The sequence below is a fragment of the Dasypus novemcinctus genome, chromosome 21 (assembly GCF_030445035.2).
Source record: "Dasypus novemcinctus isolate mDasNov1 chromosome 21, mDasNov1.1.hap2, whole genome shotgun sequence".
Lineage (NCBI taxonomy): Eukaryota > Metazoa > Chordata > Mammalia > Cingulata > Dasypodidae > Dasypus > Dasypus novemcinctus.
Window position 1 is genome coordinate 12678870 of NC_080693.1, and position 6000 is coordinate 12684869.

The window sequence follows — 6000 nt, forward strand, 5'->3', positions numbered from 1 at the left end:
CCTCAGGGGCAGGGCGGGGGGCCACGGCCGGGCAAGCCGTGGGGAGGGGAAAGGCATGGGTCCCAGCCCTGCCCACAGCGCCCCTGGCCGTGGGCCCTGTGCAAGGCCCAGCCGCCCGTCCCCAGCTCCCCGGGGGCCAGGGGAGGTGGGAGGAGACGCGGCCGGCGTTGGGTCCTCTGACCATGCAGAAGCTGCTGGGGTGGGCGGCGGTGCGTTTGCTGGTTTTCAGACCCCGCGCGGGGCGCTGCGCAGGGCCGCAGAACGCGTCCCAGCCGCCTGGGCGGACCCTCGACGCCACGGGCCGCGGGTGCCCAGAAGACGCTCCGCTCCGGAAGGAGAGCAAGCGGGCTGGCTGGCCCTCCCTGCCCCCCGGCCCTGCCCACCCAGCACCTCCGTTCCTTCTTTACAGATGGGGAGGGGCCTCTGAGAGCTGGGCGAATCCCCTTCCCACTCCCTGGGGGTCACTTCGCTCACATCCAAAATGGGAAGGGCACCTGCGCCTCACGGGGTTGGAAGAGGGTGTCCCAAAGTGCCAGGGACACGGCAAGGTGGGGGGTCACACAGATGACACACCCCACAGGGAGCACTCCCTCCCCCCCACCGCGGCAGAGGCAGGCCGAGGGCGGGGGGCGAAGGCCTGAACCCCAAGTCTGCCCGCCACGGGGCACAGTGGAGTCACCAATCCGAGGCCCAGAATGGGGCAAGGATTCCAGCTGCACCACTAGGGGGTCCACCCTCTGCCCCGGGCACCCCATGTGCTCACGTAGCCCCCACTATCTAACCCCTCCAGCTGCAGGCACTGGGGACAAAGCTGCCAACGGACCAGACCGAAGCCCTGTCCAGGGCAGGGGAGGCGGGCAACAAACAAGAGAAACAAACAAACTGCACCGTAGCCGAATATGTGAAGTTCTACAGAGAAAACTAAAGCAGGAAGAGGGGGGACGGGGAGGGGTGGGGGACAGGGTTGCCAGGGAAGGCCAGAAGGAGGAGGTGACACTGGGGAGGACCCGAAGGGGGGGGCAGGGAGCCGTGTGGAGGTCAGCGGGAGGGAAACGGCACGTGCAAAGGCCCTGGGGTGGGGTCTGCCCGACTGCAGCAGGCTCAGCAAGGAGGGCAGGTGGCTGGGGTGCAGGGAGAGGGTGGTGGGCAGGGAGGCCAGAGAGGAAGTGGGCAGGGCTCGGCTTGCACCCTGAGTGAGGCGGTTCTGGGAGGTCCTCGCCAGGACGAAGCCCCCAGACTGGGGCTCAGAAGCCCAAGGGCCCGGGCGCACCCCGCTACAGCCGCCACTCTGCAGGGGATACCTCTTGTCTCCTGGGCCCTCTCCAAGTCCAAGGCCTTCAGGGTCAACCAGGGTCCAGCCCGGGCCAGGGGCTGGCGGGAGGCCTGGGGGGTCCCGGGCAGAGCCCAGGAGGTGGCTCCCCCTGCCTTTGGGGGCGGCTCGAATGCACGGCCAGGGCAGAGCTGCCCCTCCCCACAGCGGCCGAGCAAAGGACTCCCGTTCCAAGCTGTCCACGCAAGGGGGGACCGTGCCCAGGGTAGCGGGGCTGAGGGCTCATCGCGGGGCGGGGCCCGGGGTCCCCCAGGTCTCTGCAGCCTCACACGTCCTGGCAGGAGACCGTGGGCTATGGGACGTGGCAGTGGGGTTCAAGGGCCGCACTAGGACGCTGGGGGGCCTCCGGCGCCTCCCCTCCCCTCTCTGGGCCTCAGTTTCCCCAGATGCCCACAGAGAAGGTTGGGTTGGAACGATGGACCCCCAAGGTACGCCACCCCCACAAAGCTCCCCCTGCCAGGACCGACTTTTCCATCCTGGTTGCTTCTAGAAGCCTCTCCAGCTTCACAGGTGATAGGGCAGGACCCAGGAGGACCAGGGCTGCTCCACCGCCACCGCCCACCGTGCCGCGGCTGAGGGCCCCTCCTCCAGGCACCCAGCTCCAACTAGCTGAGCACCTTCTGTAGGCCGGACGCCGCCCTGGAGCCGCGGCCGAGAAGCAGTGCCCAGGGTTCCCACCCCGAAGGCCCACACCTGCCGGCAGCTAACGAAGGCACAGCGAGGCGAGGGGTTCGCGCAAGCTATTAGCTCACCAAACACTGACTGAGCACCTACTGTGTGCCAAGCCTTCTGAGGTCCCGGGACAGAGCTCCCTGGGGGGTGGTGTAAGGCAGCCTGGGAGGGGACACTGGGCCAGCCCTCTCCCCCTACAGGAGCCAGCCCAGCAGGCAAAAGCACGTGGGGGTCTGCGGGAGGAGAGAGGCGCTGTGCTACCCCGGGAAGGCACCAGGAGCCCCGGTGCTAACCCCCCACCCCCAGGTCCCGCCTGAGCCTCCAACCCCCCATCTGTACAATGGAGCTACCAGCACCCTGCGCGCTGCCAGGCCATTAGGAAATTAAATCAGCCGGCGGCGCTGGGCCCCTCGCCAGCACGCGGACAGGGCTCTGGGCCCGCTCTCCAGGCCCCCAGCCACTTGGAAACCCCCCAGGTCCCAGCCCCCTGCCGCCCTGCCCCCAAACTCCAAGGCTTCTCCGAAGCCTCCCGCCCACGGCCCAGTTTCAGCCCGGTTTGCTTTCATCTCCAGCCTTTCCCGCTGCCATCGGCCTACCCCACTGCCGATCCCCCGGGCACATCCGTCCCCGTGGGGCGGAGCCCCCCCTTTCACGCCCTCCGAGCGGCCCAGGCTGCTCTCCCGCAGCCCCCAGCTGCCTCCCCACCCCCCGGCACCCTCTCCTGCCTCTCCAGGGGCAACCCTGGGGGACGGGGCAGGTGTGTCCGTGTGGCACTCGCAAGGAAACGAACCCCTGAATCCCCGGCCGGGGCCCAGCCGCAGGCCCCAGCCGTACCTGTCAGGGCCGGGGGGAGGGAGCAGCAGAGCTGGGGGTCTGAGGGTGGGCACCTGCCCCCCCGCGTGGGGCCTGGCGAGGGCCACAGAGGTGCCAGGAGGGACGACACAGCCACTTCCACCCAGACGTGCGCCAAGGCCTCCGGGAGCTGTGCTCAGGGCTGTGCCTTCTCCCCCCCAGGCCCGGACCACTGGGTGCTGCCTGTCGCTGTCACGGCTATTATGCTTATCACTGCCGCAGGGCCACCAACCGTCACCCTGCCCTACTTCGGCAGACTTCAGGGGGATCGCCGTGGTCCTGGGACAGGAAGCCTGGCAGGGGCGAACCCCTGGACGGGGAGAGCCAGAAGGAGACTTCTGTTCAAACCCCAACTGGCTGTGTGGCCTTGGCCAGGGCCCTGCCCTCTCTGGGCACCTTTTTCTCCCAGCAGAGCCCAGTTGGGTGAACATGCCTCCACCAGGCATATACCTGGACAGGCCCCCAGCATGGAGGAGGGCAGCGGGGGTGGGCTGATGAACTGGGACCCTGCCCCTCCGGGGACAGGGAGCAAGGGGGCAGTCAGGGACTTGGAGTGCCTGCCGGGTCTGCGCCAACACCCAGCATTTATGGAGTGCCTACTGCCTACACCAACGGTGGGTCCATGTTACCGAAGACACGGCAGTCATGTTTCTGTCCCCACCCGTGCTGAGGCAGGCCCGCCCCACACACACACCCGCCCCTCTCTCAGGGGACCTGCCCTCACCGCTCTCCAGCCCTCCCTCAGGCCCCTCCTGGAGCTGCCAGGCCGGGCCCCCTTCAGCTGGAGGAGGGCAGTGTCCTAAAAATAACTGGGGGACGCCTTGGCTGAGGCCCTGGTGGGGGTCTCCCCGCCACCCCGGTGCTCCTCTTAGACCAGAAGCCCCCCGCGGGGCCGAGCTGGGAGTGCGCTGACCCAGGGCGCGGGTCCAGGGCGTGGGTCCAGGGCGCAGGCGTTCGGGCCGGGGGTCCCGAGCCTGCGGACGACGGCAGGTGAGAGGCCGCGGGGGCCCGGGCCGGCGCTACCCAGGGGGCTCGGCCTGCCTTGGACCCCGGAGGCCGGGGGGCCGGAGCGAACGCCTTCTGGGTCCGCAGCCTCGAGGAGGCGGCTGCCGATTTCAGCGGCGTGTGGGCGCCTCGGCACGCCCGGGAGACCGCGTCTGCGAACCCGGGCTCGGGAACGCGCCGGCGGAAGGCAGGGGGTCCGCGCACGTGCTGTCGGGGCGCGGGGCCTAGGCGCAGGGGAGCGCAGCAGAAACTAGAAAGGGCCCCGCGCAGCGCCGCGCTCCGGGATGGGTACGCCCCCCGCGAAATGGGGGCAGTGGGGTGGCCGCGAGTCGTGCAAGTCCAGGCTGTGGGGAGACAAGAACCTCGCGGAACCGAAGACACCCCCCCCCCGCACCCCCCTCCCCCCAAAGAAAAAGACTTTCCTGTGACACCCATTCCGAGCACGGGTTTTAAAATATACTCAGGACACGTGAGCGCTCGATCAAACGGCCGGTACCGACACCCGCTCGGGGCCTCAACATCCCATCCGAAGCCCCCCGGGAGCTCCCCACCCACTTCCAAGGTGGCCCCCCAAGACGCACAGGGCGCCCGCGCGCGCGAGGAGGGGAACCCCGGCCCTGAAACCCTGAGGGGCTTCTCAGCGGAGGGGCCAAGCCATCCCCTCTGCGGTCTAGGCCGACTTCTAAACCGAAAAAAAAAAAAAGCCGCTCGAGCCGCCCGCTCGCCCGCTGGCAGAGAACACCATTTCCAGAATATTTTTACTCCATTAGCGCGCAGAAGGCGGCTAAAGAGACACGACTCCGAAGACCCGCGAGTCTCAGCCCGGGGGCTTTTCTGCGGGGGAGGGCTCGGGGGCCCGCGGCACACACACCCCGCCGCCCCCACCTGATCGCGGGGTCTCGGGGAAGGTCACGCGTCGCTCCTCCGCCGCGCGCAAAGTCCCTCCCCACGCGCCCCGGCGAGGCCCCTCGGCCGGCCCCGGCAGAGGGGGCCGGGGGGCTCCTCAAAGTTTCCCCGCGCGCCCCCCGGGACCAAGGTTAGCGAGGAGCAAAGTTCCGGGCGGCACCACCGGAGCCCGGCGGGGGAAGCAAAGCTCGCCGTCAGCATTTCCTCCGCTGGCTCGCCCAGGGAGGAAAAAATAAAAGGGGGGACGCGGCGAGAGCAGAGCCTCCCGCGCCGCGCCCCCGGGGCTGCAGCCCCTCGCCCTCGCCCGCGGCCGGGCTGGGGGGCGTCTCGGGGCGGGGGGCGAGCGCCCGGCGGCCGCGCACTTACCTCGGTCGGCGCCCCGGGCGCGGCGCGCTCCGCGTCTTCCGAGCTCCGGGCGGCCGTGCCTGGCCCCGGCCGCCGCCGCCGCCGCCGCGCTGGCCGCATCGCCGCCGCCGCCCTCAGGGCAGTCCCCGCGAGCGCTCCATGCCCCGGGGCGCGGCGGCCCCGGGAGCCGATCGCCGGGCCCCGCCGCGGGTCGGGGGCGCGCGCCTGGACGGCGCCCCTTGGCCGCGGGTCGCTGGCTCGGGCCGGCGCGGCTGGCGTCCGTCCCTCCGGCCACCCCTCCCCCGCCCGGCCGGTTACCTGATCCCCGGGCCGGGCCGCTCCCCACGCCCCGCGCCGCCCGCGGGCTCCGGCCGCGCCGCCCCCCTCTCCCTCCCCCCGGCCCGCGCTCCCCGGCAGAAGGCGGTGGCAGCGGCGGCGGCGAGGCCGGGGAAGGCGGGGAGCGAGGAATGGAGGGCGAGGAGGCGGCGGGAGGCAGAGGCTCGGCGCGCACCCAGCTCCGCGCCCCGCTGCCGCCGAGCCCGGCTCGGCAACTCCTCTAACTCTCCACCGAGCGCACGCCCGCCCCGCGCCGCGCCGCCGCTGCCCCCGCCCACCGCGGCCCGGCCCGGCCCGCCGCGCCCACCCCCACTGTCCCCCGGCCGCTGGCCACCCTCCCTTCTCCCCGCCACACCGCCAGTCACTTGGCGCACCCGGGCACGCACACACACACACGGAGGCGCGTCCTCTCGGGGACACGCGCGCGCACACAGGTGCGTGGCGAGCACACACGCCCGGGCCTGCACACCCAGGCAGAGGACGCTTGCACACACGCGTGCACGCAGCCGGGCGCAGCCAGCTCAGGAGTCCGCAGCCACCCCTGCAAAATGCAT

The 6000-nt window shown here is 71.2% G+C and overlaps 1 protein-coding gene across 1 annotated transcript in view; it reads right to left on the minus strand.

Moving 5' to 3' along the window:
• KCNJ12 (potassium inwardly rectifying channel subfamily J member 12) overlaps positions 1-5187 on the minus strand; it is a 41150-nt gene extending 35963 nt beyond the window's left edge. Inside the window, exon 1 of the mRNA XM_058283326.1 lies at positions 5132-5187. The gene's annotated coding sequence lies outside the window, so the exon portion shown is untranslated. The remainder of the gene's footprint in view (positions 1-5131) is intronic.
• Positions 5188-6000: the final 813 nt, after the last annotated feature.